This window comes from Pleurodeles waltl, chromosome 4_2 (genome assembly GCF_031143425.1).
Source record: "Pleurodeles waltl isolate 20211129_DDA chromosome 4_2, aPleWal1.hap1.20221129, whole genome shotgun sequence".
Classification (NCBI taxonomy): domain Eukaryota; kingdom Metazoa; phylum Chordata; class Amphibia; order Caudata; family Salamandridae; genus Pleurodeles; species Pleurodeles waltl.
Window position 1 is genome coordinate 978,646,042 of NC_090443.1, and position 20,535 is coordinate 978,666,576.

Genomic DNA, 20,535 nt, shown 5'->3' on the forward strand with positions numbered 1-20,535 from the left:
CCTTTGGTGGACGGATCCCTCTCGCCTTGGAGAGTCGTGCAGAAGTGTTTTCCCGCTGAAAAGACGCCAACAAGCCTTGCTAGTTGCAAATCGTGCGTTTGGCGTTTTTGGACGCTGCCGGGGCTCAGGAGGGACCAGGAGGTCGCAAATTGGACCTGAAGAGAGAGGGGACGTCGAGCAAGACAAAGAGCCCTCACTAAAGCAGGTAGCACCCGGAGAAGTGCCAGAAACAGTCACTATGAGGATGCGTGAAACGGTGCTCGCCGAAGTTGCACAAAGGAGTCCCACGTCGCCGGAGACCAACTTAGAAAGTCGTGCAATGCAGGTTAGAGTGCCGTGGACCCAGGCTTGGCTGTGCACAAAGGATTTCCGCCGGAAGTGCACAGGGGCCGGAGTAGCTGCAAAGTCGCGGTTCCCAGCAATGCAGCCCAGCGAGGTGAGGCAAGGACTTACCTCCACCAAACTTGGGCTGAAGAGTCACTGGACTGTGGGGGTCACTTGGACAGAGTCGCTGGATTCGAGGGACCTCGCTCGTCGTGCTGAGAGGAGACCCAAGGGACCGGTAATGCAGCTTTTTGGTGCCTGCGGTTGCAGGGGGAAGATTCCGTCGACCCACGGGAGATTTCTTCGGAGCTTCTGGTGCAGAGAGGAGGCAGGCTACCCCCACAGCATGCACAAGCAGGAAAACAGTCGAGAAGGCGGCAGGATCAGCGTTACAGAGTTGCAGTAGTCGTCTTTGCTACTATGTTGCAGGTTTGCAGGCTTCCAGCGCGGTCAGCAGTCGATTCCTTATCAGAAGGTGAAGAGAGAGATGCAGAGGAACTCGGATGAGCTCTTGCATTCGTTATCTAAAGTTTCCCCAGAGACAGAGACCCTAAATAGCCAGAAAAGAGGGTTTGGCTACCTAGGAGAGAGGATAGGCTACTAACACCTGAAGGAGCCTATCAGCAGGAGTCTCTGACGTCAACTGGTGGCACTGGCCACTCAGAGCAGTCCAGTGTGCCAGCAGCACCTCTGTTTCCAAGATGGCAGAGGTCTGGAGCACACTGGAGGAGCTCTGGACACCTCCCAGGGGAGGTGCAGGTCAGGGGAGTGGTCACTCCCCTTTCCTTTGTCCAGTTTCGCGCCAGAGCAGGGGCTAAGGGGTCCCTGAACCGGTGTAGACTGGCTTATGCAGAATTGGGCACATCTGTGCCCAAGAAAGCATTTCCAGAGGCTGGGGGAGGCTACTCCTCCCCTGCCTTCACACCATTTTCCAAAGGGAGAGGGTGTCACACCCTCTCTCAGAGGAAGTTCTTTGTTCTGCCATCCTGGGCCAGGCCTGGCTGGACCCCAGGAGGGCAGATGCCTGTCTGAGGGGTTGGCAGCAGCAGCAGCTGCAGTGAAACCCCAGGAAGGGCAGTTTGGCAGTACCAGGGTCTGTGCTACAGACCACTGGGATCATGGGATTGTGCCAACTATGCCAGGATGGCATAGAGGGGGGAATTCCATGATCCTAGACATGTTACATGGCCATATTCGGAGTTACCATTGTGAAGCTACATATAGGTAGTGACCTATATGTAGTGCACGCGTGTAATGGTGTCCCCGCACTCACAAAGTTCAGGGAATTGGCTCTGAACAATGTGGGAGCACCTTGGCTAGTACCAGGGTGGCCTCACACTAAGTAACCTTGCACCTAACCTTTACCAGGTAAAGGTTAGACATATAGGTGACTTATAAGTTACTTAAGTGCAGTGTAAAATGGCTGTGAAATAACGTGGACGTTATTTCACTCAGGCTGCAGTGGCAGGCCTGTGTAAGAATTGTCAGAGCTCCCTATGGGTGGCAAAAGAAATGCTGCAGCCCATAGGGATCTCCTGGAACCCCAATACCCTGGGTACCTCAGTACCATATACTAGGGAATTATAAGGGTGTTCCAGTAAGCCAATGCAAATTGGTAAAAATGGTCACTAGCCTGTTAGTGACAATTTGGAAAGCAATGAGAGGGCATAACCACTGAGGTTCTGATTAGCAGAGCCTCAGTGAGACAGTTAGTCACTACACAGGTAACACATTCAGGCACACTTATGAGCACTGGGGCCCTGGGTTACCAGGGTCCCAGTGACACATACAACTAAAACAACATATATACAGTGAAAAATGGGGGTAACATGCCAGGCAAGATGGTACTTTCCTACAAGCGCTGCGCTGAGTGCAGCGCCACATTCCCTGCACCCCTTTGCACCCCCCTACTGCCACCATGTCTGAGCCGTATTTAAAATATGGTGCACCATAGCGCATGGTAGGGGAAAATAGCGTCATTTCTAATTATTGTATTGATGTACTCTGCAGGAATAGTGCTAAAATATTGACGCTACACCTGCGGAGTACATAGGGAACCATTCTAAAGAATGGAAGCCCCCTTTTAACGCCTGCTCTCCAGCAGGCGTTAAAAGTGCCATAAACAATCGCGCAAGGATATCTCATAGATTTTCTTATGCCATTTCTCCCGCTCCCCTAACAGGGGAATGCCTCCTTTGCATACTTTATGTCTGGCGCAAGCATAATGTAGCGCAGAGGATTACAGAGTGGCGCAATGGATGCATTGCACTACTCAGTAAACATGGCTCAGGGATTTCGGCCTCGTTGGGCCACATTAGCGTAAAACGTACTGACGTTAATGTGGCGCAAGGTGGCGCTAGGGCATTATAAATATCCCCCTATGTGCTCAGATGCTCTGCACTAAAGCCAGTCTAAACTAACTGGTGACATTTGAATCTGCAGTGCTTTTAAGGCATAAATGGGCTTTAGGTCTGACTGCTTGAGCAACCAATGCAGCCTAGGTCTCAGAATAAAACTCGAAATAAGGAAAACTCTTCTAGAACTATTGTGCTGGTCTTATGCAAAAGGGGTGTTCCACCAAGTGGGGGGCCCGCAAAAGACAGGGCAAGGAAATCTATGAGATTTCCTTGCACCATTTTTTACGGCATTTTTATCGCCTGCTCAAAGCAGGCGTTTAAAGGGGGCTTCCATTATTTAGAATGGGCTCCTATGTACTCTGCATGAGTAGAGCCAACATTTTGGTGCTACTCCTGCAGAGTACATCAATAACGTCACGCCATTGTGCGCCGTATTATAAATACAGTGCACACATGGTGGCGGTAGGGGGGCACTAAGGGGCGCTGGGAAACTGGTGCTGCACTTGGTGCAGCGCCACTTTCTATAAATCTGCCCCGTTGTGCATAGCCAGAGAGAAACAAAATTGAGTCCTGTTTGGGGCAGTGGGAAATAGTCACTTCTGTATTATAGTGTTACAGCCAGGATGTGGCATATATTAAGAAAAGGGTTCGGTCCATCAGGCGGACCCTACGGAGGGCCAACCTCTAGGACTTTATTGCATTTTTTACATTTACCCCTCCCCTCTCTCCTCTTTCCTTTTTGTACTGATAGTTGGGTTTTGGGGATTAGTGTTAGGTTAGTGTAGGTTGTTAGCTTAGTTAGTGTCATGCACGAACGCACCCCCTCAAGGCTGGCTGCCATATTTTGCATCCCCACCCGCACCTCCTTGGCCAGCTCCCGCTGTACACCAACTACAGTTCTTTCAAAGCTGGTGCCAGTGTCGTCAGAGTCCTCAGCTGTATTGGAGCTGGCAGGTCTTACAATTGGGGTGGTGGATGGTTCTTCTGTGATGGCTGCTTGTTCTGTGCTCCTCTTTGTGACTGAAGGTGGGGTCTGGAGGGTTTCAAGGACCTTTTGGATGGTCTCCTGGGGAATGTTTATGGGCTCGTCATCCATGTCATCAGGGAAATCAGGGACAGGCATATCGGCAGGAGATCCATGTTCCTCTGCAATGAAACAGGGTACAATTAGTGTGTCTGTGTTGTGACAATTTTGACGTAACATGCAAGCCTTTTGATGACTTTACTTTGTGATCTTGTTTGGTATTGGTATCTGCTGTCCTTCATATGGGCATTGTTATAGGCCTATGGCCCACCTGTGTGTCACATGTATGATGTAGAGTTATCAGACTTGTCTGCCTAATCGCCTCTAGGTGTTGCTTTGTACCAATTAGGGAATAGCCATCTTTTTGTCCTACTCGACCCTCCGTGTATATCTATTCTTCTGGTGAGACCTTTCACTGGCTGTGGGTGTTGTGATTGCCCTGCCAGCACACTTGCCTCTCAGGACCTGCCCCAAAATCTGTTTGTTCACATTGACTTAATTGTAATTGTTATGTGGCATATCCTATGCATGACAATGTTACGATGTGATATGGATGTAGACATTGTTGATGTTTCCAGCTGATGTTGGGTAATGTGTGTTTAATTGGATTGCCCTGTTCATCGTATCAATGTCCTATTTGGTCCTCAGACAGTGCAGGTGTGTTTCAGTGACCAGTTGCATGTGTCCCCTCCTCAATGTTGTTGTCTGAGCAGTATGACATTAGTGATGTTGCCTTGTTAGCCAGGCACGTGAGGGATATAAATATGGCCCAGAGTTGCTAGCACACCCATGATCATGAATTGCATGCACACCTAGGCCATTGCACTCAAGCTCCACATACTTGTAGCACTACATGTGGAAGTACATGCTGCTAGGAGGTTCTACCTACTGTTTCAAATTAACGTAGGTAAATAGGGAAGCAGATGTCAATTGGAAAGCTATTTGCTGTACCAATCTTAGAGAATGTGGGTCTGACAGGCTGACTAATTTGGGGCTGACTTCCAGTGTGACTCTTGGTGATACAAGTGTCATACACATGACTAACCCCTGTACTCACAGTGGGGCCTACAAGAATGTCCTACAATCCCTACATGATACAATTGGATACGCATTGGCCAACTCAAAACATGTGAGAACTGTATTCCCACTCATGGAACAAGAGAAAAGCTTGCCCAACGCATCACACCTTGTTATGCGTCCAACTCACACGAGTCCATAACCAGCAAACACAACACATAACAGACATATCAATACTTACTGGAGTGGTCGGGGTCCTCAAATATCGCCACCTCTCCCACAGTGTAGGGTGCCGGTCCACCTGTAAGGTATGGAAGGAAGAAATGTGCTCAAAATCTGTGCACAACGCAACAATTTCATAAACATATAAAATGTGTAGGCTGAATAAGGAAATGGCAGCCATTCAGACATGATGGTACTGCATCTGATATATCACGGCCAACTTGTACAAGGCATGGGTCTCCAGTGACAGTTACACACATATCTGCACACATACATTGGACCTAACTATCATGTGGTTGCAAATATGCCCCATAATTAGTGACCAGAACAAAATATGGAGTGTAATCGTCTCATCATGTGCATCCAAGAGAGACATCCAAAGCCTGGTAACTTGAGGACTGCTTTACCAGTCAAACATGCCTTGTGGCCGTGACACATTTATTGCACATAGGTCCAATGTACAGAGGGAGGGGCAGGGACATTTGTAAGCCATCCTGTTGTTACAGTTTATTCAATTGATGTGGCCCAGCTATGGTGATTTGCACCAACCATGGAGATGTGAGGCCATGTGCATACACTTGGACTGCCATCCATATTTGGATTGTGGCACAACTAACTCCAACAAACATTTTAAGATGTTAGCTGAGGGCACCTTACACCTTTTCACGATGTTTTCAAATCCAGAACTGACATGTATCAAAAAAAGATCAAGGAACACCATAATCCCACACATTCATAGTACTTCCGTGTACGCTTTCCTTCCACACTCACCAGACTCACATGAGACATATGTCTGAGCCACTTTGCTATTATCAATTGACGTGAAGGCAGCACTCATTTTCTGCATCATGTAGTGAATCTAAAGTCAGTCTAGCAATTGCGTCAACAAAGTTGGCCTAAATGTTGGTACATCTGTACTTCTCTGTCAATAGTACCCTATATAGACATTATTGGCTCCTATTTTGTTAGTTTTTCTGACAAAAAGGCTGCACCAATTTCCTTCATGGAAAAGTAACCTGTAAGTTTGCTGAGCATGTGCTACCTGACAGCTAGCAATTGTGATCCTTGACATAGTGCATCAATGATCCCTTTATATTTCCCCAGCATTACACACAGTCAGCAAGTTAGCTGGCAGACATTGTACTAATCCCCTTATGTCACTACAGAGCATTTAATCGTGCACATTAACATGATTCATACTCACCAACAGTGCCACCAATCATGATTCCCAGGTGGTCCAAGAGATCCTGCTCCCTGGTGATGAGGTCAGCCCACCGGTGCTTCAGCTGGTGGTCACTCCTCTGGCTGGTATACACACGCTGCAGGTGATACATCACCTTTCCCCACCGGATTCTGCGCGCCTCTGTCGGATACCCCTGTATCACCCTGCCCCCTGCCTGGATCATGAGCGGCAAGAAATGCGTCACAAGCCAGATGAACCCCCCCAACTCCTCTTCCCCCATCCTGCCAAGACGTGGCCTACCAGACATACTTGGAAGTGAAATGGAATAGGGGTAAAAGAAATAGAAAGGGGAAAAGGGGGAAAGTAGGGGTACAAAGACAGAAAAAAAGTAAACCTAAACACTAAGACCCATATTTATACTTTTTTTTAGCGCCGCATTTGCGTCGTTTTTGACACAAAAGTGGCGCAAACTGACAAAATACAATTGTATTTTGTCAGTTTACGCTGTTTTTGCGTCAAAAAATGACGCAAATGCGACGCTAAAAAAGTATAAATGTTGGTCTAAGGCCCGTATTTATACTTTTTTTAGTGCCGCATTTGCGCCACTTTTTGACGCAAAACGGCGCAAACCTACAAAATACAATGGTATTTTGCAAGTTTGCGCCGTTTTTGCGTCAAAAAACGACGCAAATGCGGCGCAAAAAAAGTATAAATACGGGCCTAAAAGAGCCCAACTATCCCCAAACTAAGGGCGATATTTATACTTTTCGACGCAAAACTGCGCTAACGCAGTTTTGCGTCAAAAGATTTAGCGCCGTCCAACGCCATTCTGAAGCGCCATGCGGGCGCCGTATTTATTGAATGGCGTTAGCCGACCGGCGCTGCCTGGTGTGCGTGAAAAAAAACGACGTACACCAGGCAGCGCCGGCGTAGGGAAAAATGGCGTTTGGGCATCCAAAAATGGGGCGTCAGGCTGAGGCAAAAAAATCGCCTTAACCCGATTTGCGCCATTTTTGTTTGGCGCCCAGACGCCATTAACATGACTCCTGTCTTAGCAAAGACAGGAGTCATGCCCCCTTGCCCAATGGCCATGCCCAGGGGACTTACGTCCCCTGGGCATGGTCATTGGGCATAGTGGCATGTAGGGGGGCACAAATCAGGCCCCCCTATGCCACAAATTTTTTTTTAAAAAATACTTACCACAACTTACCTTTTCTTCCCTGGGATGGGTCCCTCCATGCTTGGGTGTCCTTCTGGGGTGGGCAAGGGTGGCAGGGGGTGCCCCTGGGGGCAGGGGAGGGCACCTCTGGGCTCATTCTGAGCCCACAGGTCCCTTAACGCCTGCCCTGACCCAGGCGTTAAAAAGAGGCGCAAATGCGGGGTTTTTTACCCCGCCCACTCCCGGGCGTCATTTTTGCCCGGGAGTATAAATACCACGCACATGCCTGGGAGTCATTTTTTAAGACGGGAACGCCTACCTTGTATCTCATTAACGCAAGGAAGGTGTTCACGCCAAAAAATGACGCTAACTCCATGAACTTTGCCGCTAGACACGTCTAACGCCAAAGTATAAATATGGAGTTAGTTTTGCGTCTAATTTGCGTCGAAAAAAACGACGCAAATTCGGCGCAAACGGAGTATAAATATGGGCCTAACACTACCCACAACAAACTCCCACAAACAACAAAAACACAAGATAAATTGACAAATGTAGACAAAACACAGTAGTACAGTATACACCAACAATATTTATTTCACAAATTGACAATACAGATAGCACACAGGACAAAAACAGCACAAAATCTCAGGACAACACTCTCCACACAGCCCCACAGTCTAGAAGGATCATAGACTGCAAAGTGAAAGTACAACCACTGTACATGATCTGTAAACAGGATATCCTATTACATCACTTCCTGTAGGAAAAGTCCCGCCTTTTTCGCGTTATGCGTCATTTTTTGTTTACCAAAACTGTATTTGCGTAATTTTTTTTACGCACAGAAGTGAAAATTAACCCGCATCTACATAATAGTACATGGACTGTACAAATATCTGGATGTGGGCTACATTTCACTCCTGTGCGTCCAAAAAAATTACGCAAATACAGTTTTGGTAGTCAAAAAATTACGCATAACGCTAGGGACATCAAAATTACAGTGCATTGACTGGTTTTAGGCATTTTTACTTGTTTTTTGGTTATGTTACATTTGGGACACATGAGAGATAGGCTGATTGAAGACAGTATGGTGTTGATGGTGTATGTTCACATGTGTGACATCATACTGCAGCGGAACATGATCCACTACTCCCTTCACAGTATTTATACGGTTGGCTGACGCAATAGATGGTCATAAGTGTGGCCTATATATATGTGTTGCACAAATTGTGCATGCTTGGCATAAGGAGAGGATACGTCATTTTTGCCCGAAAGCATAAATACGACGCACGGCCGTTTAAGCCATTTTTTGGACGGGAACGCCTACCTTGCATATGATTAATGCAAGGTGGGTTGCCGCATCCATAAAATGACGCACACGGCGGAATTTTGTCATCCGCGGGCTCGGATGTCAAAGTTTAAATACGGGGCAACGTTTGCGCTGATTGAGCGTCAAAATTTTTGACGCACAATCGGCGCAGATGGAGTATAAATATGCCCCTCTATTTTTGAGGTTTTGCAGTGGTTTCATGATCTATGGAGCTTCTCATTCCTCAAAAGGGTACAATTTCTGATATTTTCTGTTTTGGTGCACTTCATTACTTGGTTTTACTTATGAGAAAATGTCACTCTAAGGGCCTCCATAAGAAGAATCTGATGCATCAGCATCGATGTGTCAGATTTCTTGTGCTTCCCGCACATCCCCTAACGATACCAAGGATGCGCTGTAATTAAAATATAAAGCTCCACGGCGCTTGTTTTCACAGATGCGTCTGAAATTCGGAAGCATCTCTTGCCGCTAAACTCCCACATTGCTGGAGTACCATTGTTAAGCTGAAGCAACTCCAGTAATGTGAGGAGTCTTCCATAGGAAAAAGCACTGTTCTGAGCAGGCGTTAAAATTGTGACATAGTGAAGTTGCAGAATGACGCAGTGAAATGTTGTAAATTTCACTGCATCAGTTCCGTATGGCTTTTCCCATGGGAACACCTACCCTGCATACATTATCCCTAGCGCAGGTATAATGTGACCCACAACTTTACAAACTGACGCATTGGACCCAATGTGTCAGTTTGCAAATAAGGAGCACTGCGAGGGGCACCGCTGCGTCAAAATAAATTCACACAGCAATATCGGAAAGGGCTTATAAATGGACCCCAAGTGTTAGATATTGACTGTTTAATGTCACTCATAAGTGCACTGAAAACATAGAAATGTCACACCTGAGCAATGGGAAACTTGGCAGCTATGCCGGCAAGAATGCGACTTTACGGAGAACCACAGACCACACTTTGTGGCCCCTTGGAAAATAGTTTTGAGTACCATGCTCCACAGGGACATCTAGGGATCCCCCGCAGTACTGCACGCTCGCACTCTTAACAGGAGAACATCCAGCCGCTCTGCGGGGTCATGCTCTAAGTAAAAGGAGCAGATGAAGGAGAGGCTAGTGTTTCCTTTTCAAAATCAATGTCGATTTTAATTGTATCGAGTCATAAAAAATCCTAGACTTTTCACACAAAAAATACATATTTTTCAAGAAGATGAGAAGTGAAGTAGAAAACGGACCGCAATTCCAGAGCAGACACGGGTCTTTGTTGACTCTACAATGAACAAACCAATCAAAGAAAGCAGCTGGGCCCAGCCTTCTCCGGAGCTCCCGCGCTGCAAAAACATTCACACCCACAATTCCCTCTTCAAAATCTACATAGCAAGAATTCACAGCGAAATGTTAAACACTTGGATTTCCTTGAAGACAAAAAATACCTTCTTTACGATTGCAAAGTCAAAGACTACCATTTTCAAATAAGGATGTATTTTCTTCCCCCTAACAGTGAAAGGATATTGATTCTACTCCAAGATATATTCTTCAATTACACAATATTGATTCCTATGGTGTTATTATCCTGAGTCACTGCACTGTGTGTGGTAGTGATAGGGGTAGTAATTACGCACATTTTTTGGAGGGTTGTCTGTTTCTACAGAAGACCCATTTGCAAGTTTAATAAAAGTTTTGGAATGATATGGTGATTTCGTTCATTAAAATTTTCACCGTAACATTTATTTGAACAGTTTTTTTTATATTTATCTGAATGTATGACCAAAGAGGGGGAAATTTCACGCATGCTAGCAGGAGAATAATTTTTTGCCAACAATTTACCCACTTATTGAGGCTGTTTTATGTTTTCGTTCTAATGGTCATCAATGTTGATGTCATTTCAGTAGAAATGAAAGTGAAATGAGCTGATGGCTCTTTTCACTGTTCCTGCCTTGGTGCTCAGGGAGCTATCTCAACCTCTTGACCACCAGCGCAAGTGGGAGAGGTATCCTTGAAAAGGGGAAAATCTCACCTTTCCAATGGTACCTCTCTTAAGTGGAACTGCTTGGGGCTTGCCACAGGAGGGCAATTCCCAAGCAGGGATCTACCCACTAGATACCAGGGGGTGGGAGTGGCCCCAAGGGAACAACCGAGGAAGGAGCGCCACAGGACACAGTGCCACCAGAAACCCAAAGGGACCAGCAACTGAGACCAAAGAAGGAGAAGAGACCAGGGGGCATATTTATACTTGTTTTGCGTCAAATTTGCGTAATTTGTTTTACCGCAAATTCGGTACAAAACTAACTCCATATTTATACTTTGGCGCTAGACCCATCTAGTGCCAAATTTATGGAGTTAAAACCATTTTTTTGACATGGAAACCTACTTTGCGTCAAAGAGATGCAGAGTAGGTGTTACCGTGCAAAAAATTACTCTATGGCCTTAGCGCCATATTTTTCCCCCTTTGCTAAAATCACGCATGGGAGGGAGGAGTGGTCAAAAAATGGTGCAAAGCAAGCTTTCTTAAACTATTTTTTAACGCCCGGGTCAGGGCAGGCTTTAGTGGGCCTGTGGGCCTATTTCCATGCAGGAACACCATGGAATAAGCCCACAAGTGTCCTCCCTAGGCCCCAGGGACTCCCTCACCCACACCAGAGGGACAGTGGCGGATGGGGGACCCATCCCAAGTAAGTATAGGGAAGTACAGGTACGTATTTTTTTCTTTTTCTTAAAGTGCCATTGGGGGCCCTGAAATGGACCCCCCTAAATGGCACTGGGTGCAATGGCAATGCCCAGGGGACCCTGGTCCCCTGTGCTGGCCATTGGGGTGGTGGGCATGACTCCTGTCTATTCTAAGACAGGAGTCATGCAGTATGGATGGTTTTGCGTCAGAAAATGACTCTAGGCAGGTTAGAGTAATTTTTGTGTACTCTAACCTGCCTAACGTCATTATTTGGTGCACAACCCCCTTCTTTCATACCGCCAGCCCCACCCGACTAACAATTTTTTTTTTTACGCTAGGCTACCCTTTCCACCGACTTGCACCATTCCATAAATATGGTGGCCGGCTGGTGCACAGAAATGGTGCAAACCGGTGCTAAAGTTTTTGGTGCAAAACTGCGTTAGTGCAGTATTGCACCAAAAAGTATAAATAAGGGCCCAAGGCTCCAGTCAAGGGAAGAGAAAGGGGAAACAGCCCAAGGAGAAGGAGGACAGCAGAGAGGACAAGCAAGAGATAGAGGGGGCGTGGAGTCAAGTGACGTCCCAGAGGCTGCGAGACAAGTATAGGAAGGAGAAAGAGGAGAAGGAGGAAAGGCAGGGTGCCACAACCAAGGGACAACAGGCACCTCAGAAGGAAGCACAACTGCCCGAACCCCAGCAGGGAGAGGTAATGGAGGAGGATGAAGGACGGACCAAAACCTCTCACGACCGGGCAGGAAAAGACAAAGGCATAGGAAAGAGGACTTCTACACCCCCAAGACCAAACTCCTCACTCCCCAAGCCGAGCAACAGAATGGAGAATGCATCACCATCAACTCTGACAGGGATGACATAGAAGGCACGGGGACACCGTTGGGGAACAGAACCTGGCAATCCAATCAGTATTCCAGGAGCTGCACCAACAGCTAGCAATGATAGATGCCACCAGAACCACAGGAGGAGAGATCCAGTGGACGGGAGTCCCAGAGGCGATAGCCGAAGTGCTCATCATGGAGGCTGAGGAGAACAAGGATTGGAAAAAAGAGGACCCACAGGCAGCTCAGCACCCTCACTAGAGCAGCTCAGGTCCCCCAAACCCAGCAGTGTTTTTTTTACCCAGACACTGACAGTTAGCTCTGACACAATGGCTATATCATTGTTCACCCTATACGTCAGGAGCATGAAGGATCAGGTTAGGCATGTTGGCACATTGAACTTCCTGGCAGCCCAGAAACGAGATATCTGCTTTCTACAGGAATGCAGGATCCCGTACACCTAGTCGTACAGCCAACTTGAACAGAAGTGGACACACGGGTCATCTTTTTGGTCCAGAGGAAACCACTGTAAATCATCTGGAGTCGCTATTCTGATCAACGGGAGGCATTTCACTACCTACAGGGTTACCAAGCAGGTCAATGGCAGAGTGCTGGTCTTGGACGGCTTGCGATCCAGTGATCCTGTTAAGCTCCTCAATGTCTATGCATCCCGTGACCGCCAGGACCATCCTGATGGGTGGCGATATCAACTGCACAGTAGAGGTGGATGGACGCACAGGGTCAGACTCTGCAGGGATGGATGTGACGTCCAGGCTGTTGGTGGAGATGATAGGTGAGGCGTCCCTGCGGAATGTCATTGGGAGCATGCAGAGAATACCAGGAACTTCTCTTGGAGTATGCCGGATGGATCTGTGCGTTCACTGATCGACTTCCTCTTCACCTCTTCAACGGTAAAGCCTGGACGGAGCTCCCTGGTCGCCATCCACTTCTCGGACCACAGAGCTGTCAGTTTCGAGGGGGAACCTACAAGGAAGTTCCCCGCTGGCCCCGGATTGTTGAAACTGAACTGTTTGTTGCTGAAAAACAAGGAGTCAGTGGTGAACCTCAGAGTCACGTATTTAGAGGGACATGAGGGACCTCTTTCACTCCACCAGCGAGTGGTGTGAATGGGTGAAGGACAGGTTCCAGAGCTTCTTCCAGGATGCAAGCAGAGCTGCTGCACAGAAAAAGAAGAGTAGGTTCAGGTGGCTGGAAAGCAAACTGCAGCGACTATATGAACTTGAGCACAGGGGATGGGACATTGATGACGAAATGGAGGAAACCCAAAAAGGGCTAACACGGCACTTCCGGGAGGAATCTAGGAAAATCATCTTCCGAACCAGAACCGAGAACCTGAAGAAGGGCGAGAAATGCAACTCGTTCATCTTCAATAAACTACACTCGACCCACACCCTGTTGGTGCAGCTTGAGGACTCACAGGGAAACTTCCAGAGTGGGAAAGAGCACGTCATGAGAGTCATGACCGACTTTTATGGTGAGCTTTACTCACCGAAGTCGTCAGAGAAATCCCAAGCGGACACTTTCCTAGAGGGCATCTCCAAGCACTGGGTCCGGAAGAGAGAGAGGTGCTGAATGCACCCTCACTCTGGAAGAGCTGCACTTGGATGCTATGACCCTCAAGAGAGGCAAGACGCCTAGAAATGATGGTCTCCAAGTAGAACGTTATTTTGAACTGTGGGACCTGATCGGGCCAGACTTGCTAGACCTCCACGAGGAAATGGTGGGCAAGGGCAGTATGCTGCAATCCCTACATTAAGGCATGACAACGCTTTTGTACAAACAGAAGGGAGAGAAGGAGGACCACAAGAACTGGAGGCCCATCTCGCTCCTCAATGTGGACTACAAAATCCTTGTGAAGACAATGGCCAACTACCTAAAGAAAGTAATAACAGAGATAGTTCATCCTAACGAGCCATGTGGGATCCCAGGTTGGTAGATCACAGACAGTCTGGTCCTGGTTAGGGACACAATCGAGTACATCAACAGCCGAAAGGTTCAGACAGCCTTGGTCAGTTTCGACCAGGAAAAGGCATTCAATCACGTCTCCCATAAGTTCATGGACTGGCCACTCAGAGCATATGGACTGGACAACTTCTTTTGCGACATTGTAACCACAATGTATGGAGATATCTAGCACAGAGTTGGTTAACGGATGGAACACCGACCCCTTCCCTGTCAGGTGTTAGGCAGGGCTGTCCACTCTCACCTCTTCTGTTCATTTGTGTTATAGAGCTCCTCGCCGCACGCATCAGGCAGAACAGGGACATCAGAGGAGTGACAGCGCCGGAAAGCAAAGGGAAGGGAGAAGTGAATTGCTCCCTCTACCTGGACGACATCTCAGTATTCTGTGTGGGCGTGTGCTCCATAAAAGAACTGGAGAAGACCTGTATCGAGTTTGGAAAGGTGATAGAAGCAAAGATCAACAGCACCAAGTCAGAAACCCTACTCCTCGGCCACTGGACCCCCACCCAAGACCCACTGCCATTGTCCACCAAGCAGGATTTCCTGAAAATCCTTGGCGGCAGATTTATGGAAAGTGGCGCTGCGCTGAGTGCAGCAACACATTCCCTGTGCCCCTTTGCACCCCTCTACTGCCACCATGTGTGAGCCGGATTTAAAATATGGCGCACCATAGCGCAGGGTAGGAGAATATAGCATAATTTCTAATGATGATATTGATGTACTCTGCAGGAGTAGTGCTAAAATATTGAGGCTACACCTGCAGAGTACATAGGGGCCCCATTCTAAAGAATGGAAGCCCCCTTTTAACGCCTGCTCTTCAGCAGGCATTAAAAGTGCCGTAAAAAATGTTGCAAGGATATCCCATAGATTTTCTTATGCCATTTCTCCCACTCCTTAACAGGGGAACGCCTCCTTTGCATACTTTGTGGCATATTTATACACTGATTGCGCCGGATTTGCGTCGTTTTTTTTAACGCAAATCCGACGCAAAACTCACCCCATATTTATACTTTGGCGTTAGACGCGTCGAGCGCCAAAGATCTTGGAGTTTGCATCATTTTTTAGCGTGGACACCTTCCTTGCGTTAATGATATGCAAGGTAGGCGTTCCCTACTAAAAAATGACTTCGAGGCATGTGTGCCATATTTATACTCCCGGGCAAAAATGACGCCCGGGAGTGGGCGGGTCCAAAAAAATGACGTCCAGCTGCGTTTGCGTCATTTTTTAACGCCTGGTCAGGGCAGGCATTAAGGGACCTGTGGGCTCGGAAGGAGCCCAGAGGTGCCCTCCCATGCCCCCAGGGACACCCCCTGCCACCCTTGCCCACCCCAGGAGGACGCCCAAGGATGGAGGGACCCATCCCAGGGAACTTAAGGTAAGTTCAGGTAAGTAATTTTTTTTTTTTTTTTTTGTGGCATAGGGGGGCCTGATTTGTGCCCCCCTACATGCCACTATGCCCAATGACCATGCCCAGGGGACATAGGTCCCCTGGGCATGGCCATTGGGCAAGGGGGCATGACTCCTGTCTTTGCTAAGACAGGAGTCATTTCAATGGGGGTTGGGAGTAAAAAAAAAAACGGCGCAAATCGGGTTGAGGCTAAAATTTTGCCTCAGCCTAACTTGCCCCATTTTTTGACGCCCAAGCTCCATATTCCCCTACGCCGGCGCTGCCTGGTGTAAGTCATTTTTTTTACGCACACCAGGCAGCTCCGCCGGCTAACGCCGGCTAACGTCATTGAATAAATACGGCACCCGCATGGCATTAGCCGGCGTTAAATTTTTTGACGCACAACTGCGTTGGCGCAGTTGTGCGTCGCAAAGTATAAATATGGCCCTTTATGTCTGGCGCAAGCATAATGCAGCGCAAAGGATTACAGAGTGGCGCAATACATGCATTGCACTACTCTGTAAATATGGCGCAGGGATTTTGGCCTCGTTGGGCCACATTCACGTAAAACATACTGACGTTAATGTGGCGCAAGTTGGCGCTAGGGCATTATAAATACCCCCCTATGTGCTCAGATGCTCTGCACTAAAGCCAGTCTAAACTAACTGGTGACATTTGAAAGTGCAGTGCTTTTAAGGCATAAATGGGCTTTAGGTCTGACTGTTTGAGCAACCAATGCAGCCTAGGTCTCAGAATAAAACTCGAAATAAGGAAAACTCTTCTAGAACTATTGTGCTGGTCTACCACCTTTAGATGACTACAAGGAAAGAAGCACACACTTAAATGAAAGATAATAAATCATACAAGTTAAAAGAAATTGGGGGAAAATTAATTCTTTCTTGTTATGTTTATGAAATGTCAATTGGTTAACGCAATCACTGCACAGATGTTGGGGCATATTTATAATCCTCTAGTGCCACACTTCCGCCACATTAGTGTCATTTTTTTTTACGTTAATGTGGCCCAATGAGTCCAAAACCCCACACCGTATTTACAAAGTGGCGCAAACCATACATTGTGCCACTCTGTAACCTTTTGCACTACATTATGCCTGCGCCGGGCATAATGTATGCAAAGGGGGTGTTCCACCAAGTGTGGGGCCCGCAAAAGTTGGGGCAAGGAAATCTCTGAGATTTCCTTGCACCATTATTTGCACCATTTTTATCGCCTGCTCAGAGCAGGCATTTAAAGGGGGCTTCCATTATTTAGAATGGGCTCCTATGTACTCTGCATGAGTAGAGCCAACATTTTGGCGCTACTCCTACAGAGTACATCAATAACGTCATGAAAAATGACGCTATTGTCCCTACCCTGCGCCATTGTGCGGCGTATTATAAATACAGTGCACACATGGTGGCGGTAGGGGACACTAAGGTGCGCTGGGAACGTGGTTCTGCACATGGTGCAGCGCCACTTACCATATATCTGCCCTGTTGTGCATAGCTAGAGAGAAACAGAATTGAGTCCTGGTTGGCGCCGAGGGAAATAGTCACTTCTGTATTATAGTGTTACAAGGTCGCAGTCTGCGACTCAACGCACAGTTAATATGCACATTGTTTTAAATTTGTATTACACACAGTAGAGGATGGACTGCCACAAAGTTTTCAATTAGTGCTGTAAAGCAAGCGGAAACCTTCTGGCCCATAGTTATACTTTTTGACGCAAAACTGCGCCGGCGCAGTTTTGCGTCCAAAATATTACCGCCGGCTAACGCCATTTTGGTGCGCCGTGCGGGCGTCATATTTATACTTTGACGCACGGCGGCGCAAACCACAGGTGGGAGTCATTATTTTTTACGCACACCGCAGCGTCAAGTTGTAAAGCAAAACGACGTTAATGTGGCGGAAATGACTGTGGGTCGATTTATGACACCGCAAACCGGATATGCGCCGTTTTTTTGGACGCAATAGCGTAAAAAAAACAGCGAACACTGCCATTTCACCAGAGGAGAGCCAAAATGGATCCCAGATCCCACTACAAACCCCAGGAAGATGACAGCAGACCAGGAACCATCCAGGATGACCCACACAAGAACCATGACACTTTTAAGAAGAAAAGAAAGTGTTGCTTCAGTGCAGAGGAACAGGAAATTCTGGTTAAAGAGGTGATGGAACACCAGCACCAACTGTTTGTCACCGCAAAGTTGCCAATCAGTAGGAGAGAGGCTATATGGCAACAAATTGTCGACAAGATTAACAGTGTGGCTGAAGTACGACGAACTGTCTCGAGTGCAAGAAATGCTGGCATGACTGCAAGCGCAGGACCAAGGAAAAGATGGCCAGGAACAGGAAGGCAGCACTGCAGACTGGAGGGGGGAGTCCAGCACACCAGGAGGCCCTGGACCATATGGAGGAGATGGTCGCAGCTGTTATCCCTGAGGAGATCGTCACAGGGATTCAAGGACAGGACAGCGCAGACTACCAGAAGACAACGCACAGGCAGGGTAAGTCGCATGGGGAATTAAAATGCACTAATGTCAACTGTGAGCAGGGGGGGATACCGACCACTAAATGCGTGGAAGTCATCTAATACATGGAGTGGCATGGGTAAAGGGGCACGGCATGGGGGCATGGCCCGTTCTGAGAAGACCTGGGGCACACCATTACACAACACTAACAACAGTCCCATGGGGGCATGCTGTCATGCCAACGATGGAGCAAAGGGAAAGCCACGCCAGGAGGGAAGGGCACAATGTCAAACTGACATCCCTGCACACGTCAGCCACCATACCGCCTACACTCACTAGGGCCCTATTAACAACCTCTAGCCATACTGACAAGTGGAATGTAACTGCGACAACAGTTGCCACTACCACCTCTGCTCTGTGTGCAGCTCAAGTAGCCAATGGCAGTAACCTCCCCATGGATCATACACACCTAAATTAGGGGGTGAGGATGACAACTACAACAATCCCCAGAAACAAGACAAAGGCCCCAGTACTCTCAAATGTCAATGCCCATAGTTGTCGCAAACATCAGCCAATGTAAACAACAATAGGAGCTACACAGCACTAAGGACACACCCATGCTGCATATGTCAGGGTCCATCCTGTGCCTGGGTAACAATGCAACATCCCAAATGTCATACTGCTCAGACAACAGCATTGAGGGGGGGACACATGTAACTGGTCACTGAAATACACCTGCTCAGTCAGAGGAGGAAATAGGACACTGATACGATTATCAGGGCAATCCAATGTAAAACACATTCCCCAACATCAGCAGGACACATTACCAATGTCAACATCCATATCGGATAATAACATTGCTGTGCATAGGATATGCCACATGTCAATTACATTTAAGTGGATGTGAAAGATCAGAGATTGGGACAGGTCCAGATTGTTGAGTGTGCTGCCAGGGCCATCAGTACACCCACAGCCAGTGAAAGGTCTCACCATGAGAATGGATGTACACGGAGGCTTGAGTAGGAAAAGAAGGTGGCAATTCTCTATTTGGCATAAACCAACACCTAGAGGCGATGAGGCTGACAAGTCTGATAACTCAATAACATACATGTGACACACAGGTGGGCCATAAGCCTGGAAGAATGCCTATCTGAAGGACTGGAGAAATTAACACAAAACAAGATCACAAAGTGAATTCATCAAAAGGCAGGCACGTGACATCATAATTGCCACAACACAGACACACTAATTGTACCCTGTTTCATTGCAGAGGAAGATGGATCTCCTGCCGATATGCCTGTCCCAGATTTCCCTGATGACATGGATGACGAGCCGATAAAGATTCCCCAGGAGACTATCCAAAAGGTGCTTGAAACCCTCCAGACCCCACCTTCAGTCACAAGGAGGAGCACAGAACAAGCAGCCATCGCAGAGAATCCACCCACCACCCCAATTGTAAGACCTTCCAGCTCCAAAACAGCTGAGGACTCAGACAACACTGGCACCAGCTTTGAAAGAACTGTAGTTGGAGTACAGCGGGAGCTGGCCAAGGAGTTGCGGGTGGGGATGCAAACTATGGCAGCCAGCCTTGAGTGGATGCGTTCGTGCATGATGTCATCTGCAGATCAGGCAGCAGCTATGCAAGCCCTAACATCCATACTGCAAGGACTACAAGAAACTGTCAAGGAATTCACCACTGCAGTAAGGGAGTTGCCACAACACCTCGCACCCCAAACCTTCCACTGCATGCACGAATGCAATCATGACTCCCTCAGGGCCAACCTGGCTGCCTACCATCGTGATGTGGCTGCTAATCTCAAGAACCAGCAGACCCTCCTTGCTGCAGTACTGCCCATAAGACCTTCACAGGGAGGAGCGACCAGGATGTCTGACTCCACGTCTTCTAACACTGAGGTGTGTGTTGCCCTTCCAAACCAACAACAAGGACCGAGCAGGCAACACACACATCAGAAGAAGAAGACATGGAACAGATCACATTCACAAGGAAAATGAGCACTAGTCCCTGCCACATGGCCCACATTTACCAAGGTCCTGCGCTTTGTAACTTGCTAGTCTTGCAACAACTTTACTCAAGCACTGTTCTGCAAACCACTGTATATCTTGTCACCCAGCCCAGTGATTGTCTCTCTCCTACCCATTGCCAAATCCTGTCCCTCTGCACTGTCTGAAACAACCCCAGCATGTCAAAAGCATTTCCGTAACCCCTTGTGTTGGATCATAATGTAAGATGTCACTATAATGGACTCACAATCATGGACAATGTACAGATAGCACTATAGCACGTTTCAATAAATAGCACTTACACAACAAATCTGTCTCTGGGTAATGTGACATATCAACTGTGAAGTAGATAACTGAAATGGGCCTACTGTCAAATTACGTAGCTTGTCAATACAATCGTCCTGATAATATGTAGTCAGAGAATTCTGCACAGTGCCCATGATTGCATCATACTCTGCCCATCCTGAGGGACAAATCGGATGAAGTGAGAAACCATACACCACCATGCTGTGTTGGACAGAAGAATGCTTCCTCTGGGGATAACGAAGTCATCAAATAGTGGC